Source organism: Mustela lutreola, chromosome 12 (assembly GCF_030435805.1).
Source record: "Mustela lutreola isolate mMusLut2 chromosome 12, mMusLut2.pri, whole genome shotgun sequence".
In the NCBI taxonomy this organism is placed as follows: Eukaryota; Metazoa; Chordata; class Mammalia; order Carnivora; family Mustelidae; genus Mustela; species Mustela lutreola.
In genome coordinates, this window is record NC_081301.1 from 76,300,805 (window position 1) to 76,318,982 (window position 18,178).

General features: G+C 43.5%; 1 long non-coding RNA gene across 1 annotated transcript in view; it reads right to left on the reverse strand.

Annotated features, from left to right (window-relative positions):
• The window catches only part of LOC131813102 (uncharacterized), a 56,337-nt gene that overhangs the window by 5,830 nt on the left and 32,329 nt on the right, over positions 1–18,178 (reverse strand). Inside the window, exon 4 of the long non-coding RNA XR_009346600.1 lies at positions 7,401–7,464. This is a non-coding gene — a long non-coding RNA (uncharacterized LOC131813102). The remainder of the gene's footprint in view (positions 1–7,400; positions 7,465–18,178) is intronic.

Sequence of the window (18,178 nt, forward strand, 5' to 3'; positions counted from 1 at the left end):
AATGAGGTAAAGGTAGTTGTTGGTCGTTCTAGAGGTCACTCCATGGTCTACCTGCACAGGCATGAGTCAGAGGTTAAGCTCAGACTGGTCTGAGTGGTCTGGACCCGCTGGAGGTTCTGTCCTGGCCGTCGCCTTCTCTCCAGGGGCAGTGTCACTTTATGTCTGCCTAAGAGATACACTAGAGAAATGAGCTTAAGGAAAAATGTGGGACCAAGGTCAATGAGTACTAGCAGGTGGGCAGTGAAGTTTGTGTGCGGGGTCTAGCTGGCGACACTTTGTTTTAATTGGTGAGGTAACTGGTGTTCAGGGATAGCCTGTGATTATCTGTGTGGATTCAGAGCAGGACACAGAGTCCAGGTCTCCTCTCTTCAGGCCAACAGTTCAAGATTCCACACTTCCTCCTGCTTTTTAGGAACGGGAACTGAGAAATTCTTTCTTCATGTCTTCCTCTCTCTTTCCTCCATCCCTTCTTTCCTTCCCTTCTCTCTTCTTTTCTTTTCTTCTTCTTTTTGTTGGGTGCAGAGATCAGGGTGTGAGGGTGTGGGGCTCTGCTTCAAGGCAAAGAGGAGAGAAGAACTGGAGGCATATGGTCTGGTTATTAGTGACTCCCCTGTTAGGCACAGAAGTAAAATTCTTTCCCTCAAAAACAAACAAGTAAATAGGACCCTAACCTACCATACTCTGGGTATTTAAGGCAAAGTACTCACCATCAGGTAATTTTTTAATAGTAAGCCATGTAATGGCAAAGACTTAGGAAATGAACTACTGATCTTGGGGGAAAGGACTGTGCATGTGAACCTGTTCTATGGAGTACAAATCACGTAGTGACTCATCAGAAAACCTACTCCATGTGGCTTTTTCCCCACTGACATGATACTTCAAGTCTTAAGAAAAATCCAGATTTTCCCCGCTTTTTTCCTTCCATTCCTTTTTAATTTCCTTTCTACTCTTCTTTTTTCTATGAAATATGGGCTTACTTATTTTTTCTCATTAAGTCACTGTTGTGGGTTAAATTTTATCCCCCTAAAATATATGTTAAAATCCTAAGCTTTGGTTCCAGTGAATATGACCTTACTTGGAAATAGAATCTCTGCAGGGGTACTCAGATTAAAATGACATCATGCTTGGTGAGGCTGGTCCCTAATCCAATGTGCTTGGTGTCCTTAGAAGAATAGAAAGAGACACACAGGAAAAATGTAGTGTGATGATGCAGTCTGAGATTAGAGAAATGTGTCAACAAGCCAAGGAACACCAAACATTTCCAGCAACACCAGAAGCTAAGAAGAAAGTACAGGACAAATTCTCCCCTAGAAACTTTAGAGAAAACATGTTCCTACCAACACCTTGATTTTGGACTTCTGGTCTCCAGAACTGTAAGAGAATAAATTTATATAAGAGAATAAATTTATATTGTTTTAAGCCACCTAGTTTGTGGCAATTTATTACAGTTGCCCTAGGAAAATAATATAGTCACCAATCATTTCTAGAATTCCTGCTATAGCCAGTAGCATTGAGTGGGGTATGTGATGGGGAGGAGAGAAAGAAACAGGTGAATATGATACAATTTTTTAGCCTCTAGGAACTCACAGTCTAGCAGCGAAGTTAGGAAGCTTTGTCATGGCCCCATCCTACCCACAGTGATATCCAGTTTTCAGAAGACGCCATCAAGGACAGGTGATACCTATGGTGACATCTTTGTGTTACACTTTCAATGCAGGGGATTGATCCCAGGGAAAACTGTGAGGAGAGGAAATGTGAGTAAGTCTTTAGAATCAAGCAGTAATTTCAATGGCGTCAGAGAGCTGAACGCCAAAATTTTAAATTATTAAAAGAATGATGGTGATATTGAGTGTTCTGTTTTGGGTTATTTTGGGGTCCATGGCCAAGATGAATAAAACTGAATAAATCAAACAGAAGAAGGTAGGAAAGTTCTCTCTGAAATACTTCTAGTCAGGATTCAAGAGGAAAATATGGTGCGGAGATCATTGGCTCTCAAGGACCTGAATATACATACTCTTTGACGTGAAAGTTTCCCTTTTACAAATCTGTCCACACTCATGCAGAATGCCTACCATTGCGATGATATCTGCTGTAGCGAAGTTTGGAATGGGAACTAAATACACATTTTAAAAATGGGGAAATAAATTATGGAGTGCCTGTACAATGGAATATTACGTAGCCTTCTAGAAGAATGACCCAGCTCTGCATATACAAGCTATGAACCATTTCTAATACATCTTTAAGTGAAAAGGAAAGAGACTGATACATATAATATGATATGGTTTGTGATATAAAGGTTATAGGTACAGGCTACCTGTGGAAATATCCAGAAGAAAATCAGCAGAGGAAAATTGGGGAGCTAGGAGACATGGGTGAGAATGAGCTTACCCCTCAGTATACCCTTTGGAGCATTTTGAGGTTTGCTTCATGTGCATTACATTACCCATTAAAAAAAAATCACAAAGCAAAAAGAAAACTCATCCTAACAAAATACTGGTGGTCTTGGTGTTGGCAAAAATGGCCCTTCTTCCCATCAATTCCAATCTGCTTGGCTTATCTCCTTTCGCTTGTTGGCATTTTGGATCCTCACTCTGGCTCTCTTGACTCCCAATACCCACCACCAGCCTCCTTTGTCCTGACAACCCACTTTAGACAAACTCCTCTGGCTTCTATCTCTGGCACTTCTCTTGGTCATGGTGCCGTGAATGCTCTCTGGCTTGCTGGAGCTCAGCTTGCTGGAGCCCCCCAACTCCTGGTCAGGCCAGCCAGGTCACTAGACAGCATGCACCTGGCTGCAGACACTGCCGAGGTACGAGAAGGGAATGGTCTCCATGGTTGGTTGTCCATTGTCTGGGTGTAGCAGAGCAGCTGCCTCTAATGACATGTCACCCTTCGGTTGACCCAGAATATGTGGTTCCTTCATTCACTTATTTCCTCATTGGTTGATTTGTGGGTTCTTTTGTTCATTCTTTTGTTTATTCAAATAATATTAGGGGTGTGCCAGGGGTAAGATTTCATAGCCCTCTACTTTCCTTTCCTCCAACCCCATGGATAATTTAGATTTTATTATGTCTTGATAGCATGAGATTTAATATTTAAAGCAACATGTTCATTAAGGAACATGTTGTATGCAGACTGGCAGCTTTTGGGAATTACAATTAAATGACTTCCCTTTCACCCTCACCAGAAAGGATCTAAAAGGTACAACAAAGAGACATTTAGTTTAATGACATTTGCAGATGAGACCTATTTCCCTTGGATGAAAAAAAAAATTTTTTTAACCAGAAAAATCATTTTTACTGAAGCTTGTCAGTGTTCCAGTTCTCCCAGAGGACATCTTAGGGAGAACAGTGAATGCCTGTAGGCAATTGACCACTTTCCATCTTCAGCCACCAGGGATCTTGGGTGAGGTTGGAAGTGCTGCCAGGAACTCCTTCGATATTGAAAACGCCTCTGGCTTGATTAAGCTTTGGAAATACCTTCATTGATCCTATTCAAGTATTTATTGAACATCTCCCTCAGACAGGGTATACTAATTGACCTCAGAAAAGTCACCTTTGCCCAAGGCCTGAGAGGGGAACGCACACACCTACACGGGGCAGGAAAGGGAAATTCCCGGTGGGGTGACTGAAGAATGGGCTGGCTTAGCTCCAGGGAAGGATCCAGTGGTAAAAACCATTAGGTGCCCGGACACTGATAAGGCTTATCGCTCCTATTATCAGAGGTGTTCTGATCTGAATGGTCATCCAAGCAGTAAAGGAAAGCTCCAGAGTAGCAGCCAGAATGGACCTCAGGAAGGCAATGGCTTTCATGAGTGGAGGAACCATGTTGAACAACCTCACAGAAAAAAGCAGCAGGTTTCTTGAGTTGTCTGCCCTATAGAAAGTGTTCTTTATTGAGTTAGTTTAATAGTATAATACAGACTCTGAGGACAGACCAACTACCTGGGTTTGTTTTCAGGCTCTCCCTGTAACTTTGCCTTACTTCTCAGGACCTCACTGTCTTCATTTGTAAAATGGGGATGTGAGAGTCCGCACCATGTAGGCTTGTTTGAGGACTAAATGAGTAAAGTGCTAAAATAGTAAAGAAAGCATAAGTACTTGAAAATGGAAAGTTATTTTAACTGTGCCCTTCTGAAAACGACCATGTCTTCCAATGAGTGGAATTATTAATTCACCTAAATTTGAATTTTGTACTTGTAGGGGTAATAAGCTTTTGTGCTGCAAAATACATTTTCTCCCCTTTTGTGGCTTTTCTCTGTTGTCCTTTCGACATCACTTTTTGATCTCAGGCAGATGATGTAAATGACAACAGCCATGTGATCGGTCGTCCCCAGAATTAGAACATAGATGTGTCTCTTAAATTCTAAGAGGTGCCATCATTATTGGCTTAAAATGTCACAAAGGGGTTGCAGCTGAAAATTCGTGAGCTCTTGAATGATTTGTCTCAGTTTCTGCCCGTCTCATATGGAAAGTATCATTGAGGGGCCCCTGGGCGGCTCAGTCAGTTTAATGTCTGACTTCAGCTCACCTCATGATCCTGGGGTCCTGAGATGGAGCCCCAAGTTGGGCTCCCTGCTCAGCAAGGAGTCTGTTTCTCCCTCTCCCTCTGCCCCTCCCCTTGCTCTCTCAAGCTAATAAATAAAATCTTTAAAAAAAGAAAAAAGACAGTGTCATTAATAATGTTGACTAAATCATTATCTTTCCCCAAACCTGCCTAAATGATTTTTTCCATTAACCTGTGTGTTCCTTGTATTAATCAGTTGAAAATAATTTTCTCACGTAATATAGGTCCTTCGTGGTTATTCCACATTGTTTTGTATTGTATATAAGTTGACATTGCCTGAGGAGAAAGAATTTCCAGTTTGTCTTCAAAATCGTAACAATTAAGAATATTCCCGTCAAACTCTCATTTGCTGAATTTAGGCTGTCACCCTCAGCCTAAATTCAGCAAATGAATTCTTTCCATCCCCTCAGTACACCTCTTGGCTTCTGAGTCAAGCCTGAATAAGTTCTGAATAAATTTTATTTTTGCAATCGAATTGTAGTTTCGACCATATGGACCTATTCAGACTCTGTAACAATCCACTTCCGAATGACTTTCTGTCAATTCAGTTCAAGGTGCAAATCGAATGTAACCGTTGTGCTGAAAATAACTGGAAAGAAAAGCATTTCCCAAGTGCAAGTTGCATATATGACTTAAAGGGGCTCCCTCTTCAAGGCAATAATTTTTCACTGAAAGCACGCAGGAGTCATGCTTCTCCCCCGCCGCCACCCAATAATGTATTTTGTTTCAGTTCCTTGAGCCAGCAGAGTGCAGTGGGGAAAGATCCCCTTTTCACAGCGGCCACAGGCCTTTCTGAATAGCAATGCGTCAGTTCTTCAGCGCAACCTCTAGGTGGCAGTGCAGCCCAAGACAATGTGCCTGGTCCCCTGCCTCCTCCCCTCCCCATTGCTCTGGGTGGGCAGCACAGGTTGGATTGGCAGGCAGGGAAAATAATCATTAAATATAAACGCAATCAAAAGAAGTAGGTTATTATAGTGGCACACTGGAACTGCTTTAGTTAGAAGTCTGTCGGCCCCCCGTTAGAAATGTCGTTTGGGAAGAGTGTACCACTGGCTGTGAAAATTTACTAGAGGTTAAAAGTGACATTCTCTAGTTCTCAAACTTGTGGCCTATTTAATCCTAAGAAGTCTGATTTCAGACGGTCGAGTGGCTTTGAAGTAGCACGCAAAGACACACAGATGGATTTGTTTTTCTTAAAGGCAATTCACAACTGTTTTTTTTTTAATTTGTTATTGAACCAATTATTATTTTTTTAAATATTTTATTTATTCATTGGACAGACAGAGATCACAAGTAGGCAGAGAAGCAGGCAGAGAGAGGAGGAAGCAGGCTCCCCGCTGAGCAGAGAGCCCGATGTGGAGCTCAATCCCAGGACCCTGGGATCATGACCTGAGCCGAAGGCAGAGGCTTTAACCCACTGAGCCACCCAGGTGCCCCTCACAACTGTTTTTGTAGCCTTGATATGCACTATGACCCCATGACCTAATGTGGTTTTGTTGGCCAAATGAGGGTGTATGTCCTTAGTAGGATCTTAAGATTAAATTCTGAAAAATACTGAAGTGTGAGGAGGGAAAATATTAGAAAGTGCCGCTTAGTTACACATTTCGGTTGGTTTCATAACAACCCCCACCTCCCACTTTAGCTGAGGCCAATCCTTTCTCCGACTCCTTTTGACACCGTGGTTTCTTCCACTTTAAAATGTGGTATCACGCTCCGTGAACATTATCATCCTGAGTGCGTCAGGATGTTTGGGTTACGGTATGGTAACAAGCAGCTCCCCAGTCTGAGTGATGTACTACCACCAAAATGAATTCCCAGCTTGTACAGTGGTGTAACTTGGGTGACACATTATCCCGGAAAGTCTACCATCTTGTACCTGCACCAGGGGAATATGTGCCCTTAGGCTTTCTTTTCTATACTCTGTTCTGGAATGTTCACATCACTTCTGCCCCATTCATCGCTTACCACTAGTTTTGTGGATACACTCAACAGCAAGGGAGTGGGGAAAGTACTAGGACAGCATCTCAGCCTCCAGCCTATGGCCCTTTCAGCTCTGTATTTTCTGTTTCTGTAATTCTGCTTGGATGTTAGCTTATTTATATTTTAGTGCCCTCAACCGTCAATACCAAGTGCATATTCATTCCTCAAAAACTAAATTGGATTGAATATCTTGATGACCTCCCAACTCCTCATCAAGGTAAATAAGACTATGGAATCTTTTCTGAGAACCCTATTCTCCTTTTCTAGGCAAAATCAATTGCTGCTTCTCTGTGCTTTTGTAGCACTTTGTTCATGCTGATGGTTTTGCATTTGCCACAGTCCATTTTGTTGCTATTCTATCTATTCTGATAGAATACAGTCTCCTTTTTCTTTTTAAGGTTTTTTATTTATTTAAAAATAAAAGAGTGATCGAGAGAGAGTCAGAGACAGAGAGGGAGAGAGCATGAGCAGGGTGGGGAGGAGGAGCAGAGGGAGAGGGAGAAGCAGGCGACCCGCTGAGCAGGGCACCGCCAGATGTGGGGTTTGATCCCTGGACTCTCGGATCATGACCTGAGCTGAAGGCAGGCAATCAACCACTGAGCCACCCAGGCACCCCTAGAATATAATCTCCTTGACAAAGGCACTCATTTTTGTTTCTTTTAAGATTTATTTATTTATTTGTCTGTATATGTGTGTGTGTCTTAGAGAGAAAGAGAGCGAGCACAAGTGGGAGGGACAGAGGAAAAAGGACAGAGAATCTCAACTAATTCCACACTGAACATGGAGCTGGACGTGGGGCTTGATCTGAAGACCCTGAGATCATGACCCAAACTGAAACCGAGTCGGACACTTACCCAACTGTGCAACCCAGATGCTCCCGCAGACACTCATTTTTATCCAAATTTGTATTGCTGATGTCTGAAAAGACACACACACACACACACACACACACACACAAGGATAAAAAGTTAATCTATGAAAAAGCATGATAAAAATAATATTTTTGAGCTCTGTGTATTCAAAATAAGTTTTAAATGTATGGAATATGCATTGATACCTCATCTCTTTCAATTCCTATAATAATTCTATAATGTAGATCGATGAGGAAACTGCATTTTGAATATTTATTTTTATTTTTTCTTAAAGAATTTATTTATTTATTTGATAGAGAGAGGGGAGGAAAGCTTGAGCAGGGAGACCAGCAGGCAGGGGGAGAAACAGCCACCCTGCTGAACAGGGTGCCTGACTGAGGGCTTGATCCCAGAACCCTGGGATCATGACCCGAGCCAAAGGCAGACACTTAACCAACTGACCACCCAGGCACCCGGAGAAAACTGCATTTTAGAGTAGTCAAATTACTTTCCCAAGTTTATGAGGTAGAAAATGCTAAAGCTGAGATTCAAGTCAAGGTCTCTTTGATTACAGTGTAGTATTTCTGAAGCATTACGCTATATTTACTTATCTTCTGATTTGTACGTTTTAATATCTGTCCAGAGATCTGGATTCTGCTTCCATCTGAAGGACGCCTGTTCCAGAGAGCTCACCCCCAGGGAGCTCTGGTGGGTTATCTACTTCTGTCCCAACAATCATAGGCATTGACCCCTCCAGCTTGTCAGTTTTAGACCTCCCTTGGTGGCAAACACATGCCAGAAACTTCTTCCCTTCAACCCTGGCTCCACGTGCTTTCCATCAAGAGTTTATGGCCCGCCATTCTTCCGAGGCTTCTTCCAGGGGAGACCCTGCAGCCAACCTTGTAGAGCCTGGTACCCTCTCACTTCTCAGCCCTGATGCCCTTGGCACTTCTAGAGAAACAAGTCCAAAAGAGGAGTGACTTCCTCAGGTGGAAGGAAACAAAGCCTTCTTTTCCAAAACAAACAAGTGCTGATGAGCATGATTTGGCATCCTCCCTTCCTTTCTGGAGCAGCAAAGACCAATCAAAGGAGCTGCCTATGCAGCAGCAGCGCCCATATCCTGCAACCTTGGAGGAGGGCCAGTCACAGCAAACCCACATGCAGCTCTTCTGGGGGTCTCACAACTCTGCATAGTGAGTCCTTGTTCTCTGCTGCAGATGTCTCAGATAATTGTTCCTCCATCTTTATTTTCAATAAAATCTCAAATGCCTCTACAGAAGAGGAATCCCCAGTAGTTCCCCATCCACTTCCTCCATCCTTGCCTCAGAACCAACCTCAATGCCTGCCTCAAACCTAGTGCCAACCAATCCCTCAGGTCCAGCCTCAGGTCCAGCCCCAGGCCCACTTTCAATCCTCACTCCCAATCCTGCCATCTGGTCCTCTACCCCACATCAAGATCTGTGGAGACCTCAGAATGAATCAGAGAGTCTCAAATCAAATGAAATGCAACATCTGGAATGGAACGTGTTGCAGAAAGAGCAGGAACGTGTGTGGGGTTTACCACTATTGTCCAAAGATCCCAGGAGGAATTTTGTCCTTTAGCTCCTAACCATTCTCTCACACACCGGGCCTCCCAGGCCTATGCTGCAATCTCTATCCCTCCTAGACAGCTTTCTATCAGTGTTGAGCTTCGGAAAAAACTAGAGAGTCATTTTCAAAAGAGGCTCATCCAACACCAGTGGGACCTGCCCCACAGGATCATTGAGTCTCTAACAATGCCGATGCGTCCAAGTACTCTTCCACAGCTACCTGAGTCACAGCGTTACCGTGGACGCTCATGGATCTCTAAGAAACAAAGAAAATTGAGTGACTATGAAAGTATTTATGAGGAGGACTCAGAAATGCTTCAGCTAGGTAACAATGACCTGGAAAAGTACAAAGGTGACATGGAGAAGCATAACAATGACCTGGAGAAGTACAGTGATGACGTGGAGAAGAACAATGATTACCTGGAGAAGGATCAGGGACACAACCCAGAGAATGGCCCAAAAAATCTGTTGAGTGACCCAAAGAGCTCTTTAGATAATGATATGGGGTATGATTCTGAGAAAAAACTGAGGAGCCCATCAGAGAAAAACTCCATGGTGTCTGTGGAGACCATAGATCAGAGACAACTTGAAAATGTCCTGAAAATACATTTGTGCAAAAGGTCTGTGGAAATCACTGAGGGTCAGTTGTCTGGGACTGTGCTTAATTCATGGCATACAATGAAGCAAAGATCACTTCTTTTCTGAGAAATCCCAGGCTGAAGTAAAACAGAGAAAACTTGCCACTGTCAGAGGTTGAGGACTACTCCCTGAATACCTTCCAGGAGCTTCCCTTTGTTGAATCTAGTGCAGAACAGATGCTGGAAGCCCATATTAAAAGATTTCATTGGAGGATGCTATGGGGCCTTCCCTCCAGGGTTCTTGAATCCATAGAGATCTTTAAATTGAGAAAGGCCACATTCCCTTGAAGCTTTTCCTGTTCAACCAACCCCATTCCTGCAGCAAATTCTAAAGCTGAGGGCTTCATCTCCTATAGAGGAAGCTTGAAATCTCCCCATGGAGACAAAGCAGGAACAGCAAATTCAGCCCCCATTCCGGATGGTCCTCGCCCTGCCATCTCAACTGTGGGCAAAGAAGAACAGAGAATTCTGAGGGAATCACTCTCTATTATCAAACATCAGTTTGCAGAGGATGTCCGGAAAACTAAGGATGGCAGACAGACTCTTACACCTGTCTCACATGTCACCATTAGCAACGGACAGTCCTCAAAGCCACCTGTAAGCTGGGGCCAGACGTGAGCCAAAGGATAAAAGTGCAAATTCCAGTGGTAGAAGAGGAGGGCAACAAGGAAGAGATGAGGAATCCAGAACCTGTTGTTATGCCCACTGTGTCCAGGAAGATATCCAGGGCCAAGGAACTTGATGCAGGTCAACCACAATCTAGAATTTTGACAACCAGCAAGACAGTAAGGCCTCATATTATAAAGCAGAATGAGCATCAAGTCAAAACCACTATCCCATCAAACTTACCAGTTCCGCAGGATCCTGAATCATTGAATCTCAAAGAACAACTCTTGCCTGAGTTAAAGCTTATGCTGGAGAAGAGGGAGCATAGCTGGGTCAAAGCCCAATGCACTGGCCTACCCCCTGCATCAGATTCTTTGACTTAGAGGGCCTCACTGACTCCTGCCCAGGGTGTCTCCCCCAGGGGCACGAGAGCTTCCCAGGTGCTGCATGTCCATCCAGAGGACACAGGAATTACTGTGGAACAATAGCAGGAGCCCTGGGTGCCTAACCATGTCTTAAGAAAGTGCCAGAATAAGAATCCCCCACCTGCTGCATAGACCATGAGGCCTCTGGTCCCAAGGCACAAGAGCATGGTGGAGGGGATGCAGGACTGGGAACATCCCAACCGAGAATGAACAGGTTCCCTACTGAAGATGTGGCATCAAAGAATAGGTTCCCTACTCAGGACACAGGTATGGAAGGTAAAGCTGGGGAATCCAGCCTTCCCAGACCCTATCACAGAAGGGTCAGCTGCCTCCTGAAAGCCTTTCCCGGAAGGGTCAGGCTCCTTCTATTTTCAGTAAAAAAAAATGAAGGATTTTTTGCAATGACTTACTCTTGGGATAAAATGCAAAAGTCAAGGAAACTCCCAGGAGAAGCATAGTCCCCTATCTGTGGAAAGCAGAGGCCTGTTTAATGGTAGAGCTACCTTTACTGGGATACCTGAAGCTCAGAAAATCATGACAGCTGTTGGGAAGTTCCAAGAGGAGAAAATGGGGCGTTGGCATGCAATAGGCAGCACCTGCCCTCAGCAGCCCATTCCCTCCCCAACCAAGTTTGGAAAAACTCAGCAGAAAGCACAAGTGCAGGCCCAGGCACAGCCTGTCCCAGGGTTTCCTTTCAACTCCAGGCTTCCTGCCTGAAAGGAGGCAAATACCATATCTTGTAAGGAAAAAGCTGTCTCTGCTGGCCAAGGCCTTCCTGGAAGTAACAGACAGCTCAGAAACAAGGACACACAGCCCCAGAAAGTTGTGGCATTTAAGGAGCAGCTACCACATCAGAGGTATCCCCTCTCCATTCCCCTCAGGGAGCCTGCACCCCACCCAAAGGCCATTTGTGGGCATCAAGCTATGCAGTGGCCTCCAGCTACTCTCAAGATTCCTGAAGGCACTGTGTGCAGAGATGTGTGTCTACTATTTATTTAGACAGAAAACCCTTCTCCAGAATTTCCAGTGAGAGGGTTTTTTTTTTTTTGGGGGGGGGGGGGATTTCCTACCCCAAAATAATGGCTTGTGAGGAATAAATATTTCTCTAATAACATGTTGTCTGTTCTGTGTACTGTCTTGGGAGCATGGGTTTGGGTAAATCAGTTCAGCTATTACTGATTGCTTCCTTCAGCTTCTAAAAGGTGACCAATCTCCTGGACCTCTTGAGAAATATGTATCATGTGCCCCCAAAAGCCCCCAAAAGCCCATTCCCTCTCTGATGAAGCCTGTCCCATGGCTTAGCCTTACTGAAAACGTATAGTAGCTCACACCTCTCCCCTCATTGGATGTTTTACACCCTCAGCAAGTCTTCTATATCTGAGGAAGATTAAAGACAGAAATAGTTTTCAGAAAATAATGATTAAGCCACTGTTGTTTCTTCACAGTTATTGTGTTACAATAGCTTAATCATTATTTAGAAGTCAGTGATCAGAGGTTCCCACAAGTGAGTGAACTCTGAATGGGAGTGTTTTTGGGGGGCGGAGTGTTGTTCGGGTTGATCTTGGGCTGGTTGGGGTAGCATCAAAGAATACCCTAGATGCTGCTGAAGAATCTGTCCTTTAAGTCAGGTTAAACTTGACATTGAGCTTTCCTACTGGAAGTGCTTCCCCTCCCTGGGTGTTTCTTCAGGCTGCTGGACTGAGGATGTTTTTTTGCAGAACAAAAGCATCACTTAGCTGTTAGTGGTAGGAATGTTGACAAGGCAGCTACCACCTTCCAGGATAAGACACCTTTGAAGAAATGAAAAAGTGAAAGAGGTAGAACAAAAGTTTATGTCTACTCATCCCCTTCTCAGGACCCTGTCCCGCTCCCCTCCTTCCTCAGTCTGATCCAGGCACCACCACTTTGAGGCAGACTGGAATCTGGCACAGCCTACCGATGCCTTATACCAAAAAGGCATGGCTCTGTTCCTTGAGTATGCAAGCAATACCTGCAGGCTGTCAGGCACGGCATCCCCTTTGGGGGAAGGTGATCTTGGTGCCTGCCTTATATCCACACTTGATGACAATATATAAGATACAGCCTTTACTATGGCTAGGATGGCAGTATGCCACCTTCAATATTCACGGCCTTAGTAGAGCCACGGTAGCTCTTCCCCAGAACAAGTGCAACTTAAGAACCAGAGGTGAGTTCTAGATTGTGTGCCAGGATACAGATATTTGGGGGCTTATCATGGAACTCCATGGAATGCTTTTTTGGGGGGGAGGTGAGGGGGGCCATGACGGCACACATTCCCACACTTAAAACAGGGCTCTGGAGGGAAGGCAACCCCACCTCAGACTGGGACTCAAAATGGGGTGAGTGTGCTAGAGAACATCCGAGGTAATCTTCTGGACAGTCTCAGGATGCTCAGTGCTAAAACAAAAAACCAGGTGTCCATGACCTCGCTCACTTACCACACTTGTAGCTTCTTGTCCAGGTTATCGTTGACCCTACACTATCTGAATGTTGGGGTCTCAGAAAGAATGCAGATTTGATGCGGTGGAGGCCCTGAGGGGGACAATAGGTGGGATGGGGCCCCGGCCAAGAAACCTGGAGAGGTGAGGAGAGGGTGCAGGAGGCTCTAAATCTATGCGGACAGACCAGCCAGTAACGCAGCCTGCCGGTTCCTACATAATCTCATTTTAGAGTCCATTATGGCCAATCCAGTGCACTTCTTGCAACCCTGTAGAGCTCATTACTGGGAATACTTCTGGAATCAGAATCCTATAGTTTGACATTCTGTCCCTCTGCCTCATGCCCCTGTCCTTCCAGCTTCTATGTCCCTGTTAATTTTTCTACTCTACCTCATCCACTTTCCACTTCTTGCCTATCCCGCAAGGCCTTGTTCTTCCTTTCCTCACTGATGGATTGTTAGGTAACCAACATGTAAAAAGTGAAAGAGCCCTCTCCCCTTGCTAAAGGCTTGTTTAAGTAACCTGATGTCCCCAAAGCACCCCCTATCCCCTTGCTGAAGGCTTGATTGTTCCCATAGCCGGATGGCAACACATACCAGGATGTCTATTGTCTGTGATCACCCAGTCTGTCAAGAGAAAAGACAAATGAGGAATAGAGTGTACCTGGGACTTTCCAGAGTGCTGAGCCAAGGCCCACCAGAACAAACCGTTGTGTCCTTGCCTTAAACCCAGCGCCTGACAATGCTTGATTTAAGTTAACCAATCAGATCCCTGTAACCAAGCATCTGCTTCTGTAAGCTCGCTTCCCGCCACCCCAACCTTGCCCTATATAATCTGCTCCCCAACTTAGTCCGGCGCGCTCAGCCCACAAAGGCTGATGCGTCCGCAGGTGCCTGTGTAACCAATAAACCTCTTGCAATTTGCATCCAGCGGAGGCTTGGTGTCTGCTTCTTGGGTGGGGATCGAGGGTCTTTCATTTGGAGGTCCCACCGAGATCTCTTGGAATCCTACCCAAGACCCTGGCCAATCCCCACCGGGAGGTAAGCTGGCCAGCATCTGTGTCTCTGTCTCTCTGTTTGTCTGTTTTTATGTTCTTGCGCCACAACCTTTCAGCAACTACGTAGTTGATCTGTGTTTATGGGCAGCTGGAGAAGGAGTTGACGAACTTGGACTTCTCCCCTGCCACCCCGGGGGGACGCCTCGGGGGTCTGTGAGTTAGGAGGAAACCTCTGTGCTCCTCCTGACCGTCTGTGAGTCAGGAAGGAGCCTCTGTGCTCCTCCTAACCGTCTGTGAGTCAGGAAGGATCCTCCTGACCGTCTGAATCAGTTAGCTGTTTTTGTCTCCTATGTCTAATGTCTAAATTGTCCTATTAATGTCTTTAAATGTGGTTATATGTTCCTTACACTGGTCATAAAGGTTACATTTTGTTTAAAGGGAGGGTGTCTAACCTGTTTGAATCTGAGGAATGCCTGATTGTGTGAATGTGTTTGTGTGGCTCCACCGCCTTCGGCTACGGAGTCTGACTGGGCTGCACCCTGAGTCTCGCGGAGCGTCATACGGCATAATGGTCATCTACTCCATGGAGTAGCCTGGTCCGGGGTTTATACGGATAGACCTTAGCTAAGACGCTCCTAAGTTCCCGCGAGGGACGCGAGCAGGACAGCATCTGAAAGGTCCTCCTCCCCCTGTCTGCAACATCGTACATATTGGGAGGGAATATAAGAGATAGGTATTAAGAGCTAAAACCAGATTCGATGAGTCAGCTAGTAAATTTCCTCCTGACATATTGGATGATAATTATGTAAATAAGCCTTCTTTTAGTAATCCCAGGTTGCTGGGCCATCCCTAGCAAAGGGGACTCTGACTTTATTTCTCTCTGCTTCTCCTAATAGATGTGGGAGCTTCTCCCTTACTCACTTCCTGTGTTGATGGCTATAACTGGAGCCAACTGGGGTTGGTCTGACTCGAGACAGAGACTATAGGGAATATTCCCAAGCAGCTGCTGAAATTCTTTGTTTCGGGGAGGTTTCCCTGTGTTCTCTGGCCTGACTTAGACTGCCTAACCCCTCCCCCCTGGCTAATGGGAAAGCATGGCATCTGCTCCTCTGTTGGGGCTTAGGAGCTCCAAAACTGGGAATCCTTTCTCTGCCTCCTGGCAGCACTTTGTTTCTTCTGTTTCCCTCTTCTCCTATTTCTGTACCAATGTGTGTGCAGCCTGCATGACTGGCCTCTAGATCATGCACCACAGCTCCTTCTCTCTTCACTGTCAAGGAGCAAGAAGAGCACCCCCTGGACCTAACACCCCCTCACTCCAGATCTTCCCAACCATGTCTCAGGTAAACATTCAAAGTGGAGTGGGTCCAGATGGAACGTAAATCAATGTTGGAACTAAGTCAAGTTTGTTGATTTAATTAAAATAAGACCTGTCTTTTAAGTTATCAGCAGTAAATGTGAAACCTCAAAGTTTACTGAAAGTCAAATAAACTCACGTTATTTATTAAAATTTGTTAGCAAAGAAATGACTAAACTGATGGTTAATTGTCTGTCTCAAAGTTCTAAAGGGTAATTGCTGAAGTAGCTTTCAAAGTCTTTGATAATCTGAAAACTTTAAAGTTCCGCTTGGATGACAAATGGAATTAAATTGTGGACATCTAGGTCTTAACCAAACAGGATAAAATGCTAGGTCATTAATTACTGGATATAGGTTTGTGCTTTTGACTTCTTACTGCAAAGAAACTAAGAGTATTTAAATCTGTTGGTAAACTTGTTTGCCACTTAACTGATTCATAAATTTGCCACCTGAAGAATCCTGTTGTAACAGTTCACAATTGGTTAATAACTAAAGGTGTTTCTAAGAATACAAAGTTCTGCTTAATATAACTGAGACTAATAAAAATAAGGAAAACTCTGTATGTAGGAAAATAGGAAATATATAAGAAAAATTTTTAAAAAATGGGAATACATTTTGTTAAAGGTAATTTTATCCTAAATGAGATAATTGTTTAAAAGGAAATGGCTTGGGACAAAACCTGAATGCAAAGAAAAGTTGTAGATGGTCAAGAATGGACTAAAATTAAAATGAATGGGTTTTAAAGGTACATTACATTAATACAAGACTGAAATTCTCTGTTCAAAGGACAAAGTTTTCTTAGATTAATTGATCTCCTGTTACGAGAATGTAAATGATTTTCTCTTTGCCTGCCCAGAAAAACCAGTTTCTATGTTTTGTTTTATCAGGTGTTCAATCCCTATTATATTTAGGCATGTGCTTCAAAACTTTCTAAGATCTTAGCAAATGTTGACAAGATTTAAATTGTAAAATCTCTTTAACTCAGGCTTTTCCTTGATATACGAAGTTGCTCATAAAATACTACTGAACCAATGATAAACCTTGGATTACATTTGGGAAAATACTATAATTATTCTAGAGATTCTACGCACTTCCTAAAGTTTTAATGTTTTGAGAGATCACCGCTTGATACTGTAATTATGGAAATGTTATATATCACAAAAATAACCTGATTTCCTTGCAGCTAAATTGTAAACTCCCGTGTCTCTTTAGCTTTAACCATATCCATACTGGGTTTTTATCATTTATAATTGTTTTAATTCTCTTGAAAATGAGTTTTATCTTCAAGGAGATTCCTATAAAGGACTTTCAGGACAAATAGAGATTTTTGATCTACTTAAAAATCCTAAAACTGAAATGGGTAAGAATTTCCAAAACAGACTAAAGCCACATTCACTAGATTTAGTAACATGGGACTAAATGAACTAAAAAAAAAAAAAAATTATAATGTTATATCTCTTAATGTTTTGTCTTACTTTAAACATTGCTGGTTGTCTCTGATGTTTGCTCTTCCAGACTAGGGATACTTCCTCCTAGTTATCTGTAACTTACAGAGATGTAAAAGTGCTCATTTATAAAAGAGCTCAAAGCATTCAAGCTTTTCTCTCTATCTGAACCCTCTGAAACCAAAAGGTCTCAATAAGTAAGCATTCTTCCATGGCAATCAGTCATTTGCATAAGTCCAATAAGAATCTGTTCTCCTTGTAACAGGAAAGAATTGGAAACACGGGTTATTTTACCAAGGCTTTGACTGGAATGTCATATTTGAAAAGACTCGGATATGACCAGACAGTTTAAAGGAACTAAGGTTGACTTTATAAAACCTGGAGCCATAAAGCCCCTTGGGACTGTTGGCCTGATATCTTGCTTACAGAGTTCCCAGCAACCTCACCAGGTGAGTAAAGAATGTCACTCCTTGGTAGGTGCGATCTCAGAAGAGGAATTCGCCCACGGAGGAATTCGCCCAAATTGACAGGTATTGCAGGCATGCCTGATGGCAAGTATAGGGCTTGGCTTCTGGCCCGGAGAGGCTACTAAAAGTTCAACCTAGAGATTCCTTATTAAAAGTTCCAGCAAAGCAGATGCTAAAAGATCTATTGATCACACTCATTGTTCTTGCTGAGCTTATGTAAATAGTAGGCCAACTTTGTTAAAACTAAACTTGTTTCACAAGTGAATTAGTCCTGATTTGGCTATCTCTGTAAATGAGGGTTATTTTAGAGAGAAAAATTCTGTTTTAATAACACACCTTTATGGATGTTAAATTCTAGATTTGATTGTCTTTAAATGTTTGTTTACCTAAGCTATACAATTTGAGGTAAACTTCAGAGAAGTTGTACAATAGCTTCTTTAGTCAATCTTATTATTTTGTGGGGATATTAGCAGACCCCACGGCACATGATTAAACAACTGGAATAATGAAATTGCCTAAAAGCCAGCATACCGCACTCTTCTCCCACTTGACAGTGATCCTCTGTAATCAGGATATTGTTAAGGTTGGACCACTCAAAGGTCTTCTTAATGGTTTCATCCCTTAGTCATATTTATCTAGAGGCCACCTCCTTTGAGGTGCAATTACAAACAGATGCTTTAGCAAAACCTAAAACAGCCCTCATAAAAAAAGCCTCAAAGCTCACTATGGGACAGTCCCTAACTGTAATAATGTCACATCAGGTCCAGATTTGTCTTAGTAGCCAAAGGCCACCAATGGATGATG